The following is a 4,419-nucleotide window of genomic DNA, read 5'->3' as shown; positions in this document are numbered from 1 at the left end:
TTTTTTTTTTTTTTTTTTTTTTTTTTAATATATATGTCTGCGTGTGCGCGCGCGTGTGTATATATACACACAGACAGGCACACGCACACGCACACACCGACGGGCGCCGCTTAGGGCCCGCCCGCAACTCCCAACCGGGCCGCACCCGCAGCGCCGGCAGCGCCGCCTTCTCCGCAAACCTGCAACGCGCGCGGAATTTGGCGACGCTCCCTCACCGCGCGGCCGCCCTCCTCGCTCTCCTCCCCGCCCCGCCCCCGGCCGCCTGGGGCTCTCCCTACGCTCGGCTCCCTGCTCGTTCGCCTCGGGCCGGCCATGCCACGGGGCCCGCCGCGCTGACAGCACCCGGCCCGCCCGGTGGGGCTCGGCGCGGAGCCCGAGAACGGTCCCTGTGCTGTCGGGAAAGTTGTAGTTCCCTCGCCACAAAATGGCGACGGCCAAAAACTACACCTCCCGGCGTGCCTTGCGCGCCCCCTTGCTCGCCGCCGATTGGCCGCTCCGCGAGTAATCCCCTCGGCGACGCCCCCCCTCTGTCCCTCCGCAGTTGGTTTCCCCCTCCTGCGTGCCTGTCCCCCCCACCCCCCCGCGGCGCCCGGTGGTGCAGGCGGGGGGCGTTGGGGCGGGAGCCGCCCGCGGGAGGGGGCGGCACGGCTGGGAGCCGCGTGAGACGGGGGTGGAGATGGAGGAGGAGGAGGGGGAAGTTTATTGCTGAAGGGGAGCGTAGGGCAGCCCGGCGCCGTGTGAGCCCGCCGGGACCCATGCGTCTGGGCCGCCGGAGGAGGCCAGGGGTCGAGCGCGTTGTGGTACCGCGCTCTTTTTGCTCCGCAGCGGCCGTGCCTGGCGCTGTCCGTGTCCCCGGGCTGCGGGCAACGCTGCCGGCCCCGTGCGTCCAGCTGCCGCCGGGCTGGGCCGCCGGGATGCGAGTGCGAGTCGGAACGAGAGTGTCAATAAAAGCTACGGGGTTCAGACGCGGGCAGCTAGGTGCGAAGAGAACCGTGCGTCTTCAGAGAAGGCATAGCGCTTTGGGACGGGGGTATCGCACACAGAGGTAGGAGGGAGAGCAGCGATGGCTTCCTGGCAAGGTGTCAGGAAGGCTGATGTAGGTCATCGGTGCTTTGCAGTCCAGCTCATTGCGAACTGAGGGGACACTGCTCGTCTACAACTACATGTACGTTTATGTACTACTACAGGTGCTCAACCCTGCATCCCAAGCGCAGTTTTCTAAGTATGCTTTATGTTCTGTAGGGACTTCTGCTTCATAGGCGTGAAAACTCATGTAAGGCTGTTCAGTGGCTGTGCTCACAGGCAGATAAGCTGGAGGTCCAGAAGGCACCAGAGCCTCCTCCTCTTCTGCTGAAACCTACAAGGCCATCCATCTTCTCTTACACTGGTATACAAGCCTAAGCATTCTCCGTTTACTCTAGAAATGGAACGCAGTATTTCAAACACAAAATGGAAAAAAATCAAGTTACATCATAATTCTATAAAATGGTTTGAGTTGGAAGGGACCTTAAAACCCAGCCAGCTCCAACCCTGCCATGGGCAGGGTTGCTGCCCTCTAGATCAGGTTGCCCAGGGCCCCATCCAACCTGGCCTTGAACACCTCTAGGGATGGGGCACCCACAGCTTCTCTGGGCAGCCTGTGCCAGTGCTTCGCCTCACTCTCAGTGAAAAAAATGTTCCCCTGATCTTTAATCTAAATCTTCTCTCTTTTGATTTAAAACCATTCCTTCTTGTCCTATCACTATCTACTTGTGTAAAAAGTTGTTTTCCTTCCTTGATTATAAGCTCCTTTTATGTACTGGAAGGCTGCAATGAGTCTCCCCACAGCCTTCTCAAGCTGAACAAGCCCACCTCCCTCAACCTTTCTTCATAGGAGAGGTGCTCCAGCCCTCAGTTCATCTTCCTGGCCCTCCTCTGGACCACCAACAGCTCCACATCTTTCTTGTGCTGGACGCAGTACTCTAGATGGGGCCTCACAAAGGCAGAGTAGAGAGGGAAATTTCTTAATTTTCACTTTGCTTCTTCATGCTTACTACTAATTACTTTAGGCATTTTTCTAGTCTTTAAAAAGTAGTTAAGCTCTGCTTGGCCTCATCTATTATCAAGCTTTTTTGGTAACAACGAATAGTAATCATGTTCACCTGTTGAAGCCTTTTCTTTAGGCCTCCTGTAGGAAAATATAAATTGTGTCCAAGTGTCATTATGAAGAGAGATCTATAGTTCATTGAAATTGAAAATATGAAAAATTCTCTTAGTATTATCTTTCTGCCCTCATTTATTTTTATTATGATATTCATAATAGCTTGAAGGCCTAGGATGTATATAGAACAGAACACTTCTGTCTCAGGTTTTCTTCAGTTAAGAATGATGAGTCTGTGGCTCTCTCCTGGAGACTTCATCGGAAAATTGAAGAGGCAAGGACGATCATTTACATATTTCTAAGTCAATCATTAAGCAAAAAATTCTTATAGCACTCCTACCTAGCTTTTCTCAAATAAAGTAGGATAGCAAAACAAGCTTTGGAGATTACTTTTAACTGTTCATAAATCTTGGTCTTGTGTTTTGTACTGGCTTTTGTACCATGCGTAGAACAAGACCCTACTGTCAGTGTAAACCAACAAATCTTTTTCTCAAGATTGGGTGACGGAAACCTTTTCCATAGATCCATGCTGTATTTACATTTGTGCCCCACTTTACAGAGCATACCACTCAGAATCATGTATCTACATTCTAGCAGATTGCTGATTTAACTTGTGTGCACTTCGGACACTGACACTGAAGTTAAACTGGTTTAGAAAATGAATTAAATGCTTATGATACAACAGTAGATAATATCATGGGTTAACTGCTACCAATGTCAGTATTTGTGACTACAGTAGCTCCCATCCTGGCCGCTTCTACCTGCAGTGTTCCTTGAAAATACTTGACTAATGTTAACATGGTAGAGTTTCCTTACTTGTATCTCATTAATTTCTTCATTGCATGTCATTCTTTTACAAGGACTTATGTGGATTTATAAAGGAGCCCTAAAACTGGATCTGCATGTTCTACAGTTGGTTTTACCACTGTCTAGTCGGCCTTTCCAACAACTCACAAAGAACAGAAGAGGCTGAGTGTCCTGAAACATGACAGTACCGTTCAAAAAGCTTTGGGTTTTCTCAGAGTGGGTTATTGGTTTGCATGAAAATAATACATTTTATGCATTGTGCATTTGGACTTGTGTATACTAAACATCACAGGTGCTGTTTGTTGTCTCTAAGAAAGAGGTGGAAAAGCGTCCTACCACATAAGATAAACTTGTAGTACACAATTCCAATGAAAAGAGGGAGCTCCACTAAGAAGGAACCTTGTTGATACCTCTCCAGCTACTAGAGCTTTCACAATGTTTCCCTGCCTGACATCTCAACATAGATAAAATCTCTATAGGCTGTAGGAAAAGAACATTCATCATAGCTGACTTGTGTATGACTACTCTTTTAATAGGAGACTATTATTTTTTGAAACTGTTTGATTTGGAAGGCATATATATATATGCAAAATATTTTTACGTGTCCTCAGAGTTCTCTTGGGGCAAGATTTTGAGTAAGCTGATGGAGAAGGTCTTGGTACGGTTGTCTGACAAAATTTTGAAAGAATGTTTAGTTCGTAAGGGAAATGAAGAGCTACCATAAATCAAAGCACAACTTTTTAGACTTTTTTTTTTTTTTAAACAGATAAAATAATAGGCACAAGCAGTACAGGAAGGCAGAAAGAATATATAGGGTGAGTTGGTGAGCCATAATTCACAAGTCAGCAAACAAAGGGCATGATGCCAGACAAGTTCAGCCATAATAGGAGCCTTGTCCTGGGGGCAGGCTGTGATTGTTTGTGGACAGATGGCTGCTTACCAGTTCATAAAAACAACTTCTGGATATCTCTTCCTCAAATGTGGCGTACTTACCTGAATTATGTCTGCCTAAGAAAAAAAAAGATTATATTTTCTAGTGCTAAAGAGGTTTTCTACATATGAAAAGGATGCAGCTTTGCCTTCTGGTGTTTAGTCACTTGTGTGGATGAAAGCAAAGCCGTTTGTACACTAAGAAGGACAAAGCTGGGAATGTTGGTAGCTTCACACTGAGGATTACAAAGCTTGCTTCTTGCCCTGATTCTTCAGGCTGGTGGTCTGTAGAGACACTGTAATGCGCAGGGAATTCTCATTTTTAGAGGTTTGGATGGCTTCCTAGGCACTTAAAGTACTGCTCAAAATAAGTAAAAAGTTTTAGACCCTCAGGTTTGTGAAAATGAAAGATGTTCCCACACAGTAGCTTTTTGTTCCACAAATGGCAACACCATTTATGTGTAGTGTATTTCGTTTTGTGTTTGAGAAGGCAGAACTTTACCGTAGACAAGCAACTCTTTCTTGTATGGGTAAGAAAGAAA

Source organism: Numida meleagris, chromosome 2, assembly GCF_002078875.1.
Source record: "Numida meleagris isolate 19003 breed g44 Domestic line chromosome 2, NumMel1.0, whole genome shotgun sequence".
NCBI lineage: Eukaryota > Metazoa > Chordata > Aves > Galliformes > Numididae > Numida > Numida meleagris.
This window is presented reverse-complemented; position numbering follows the sequence as displayed.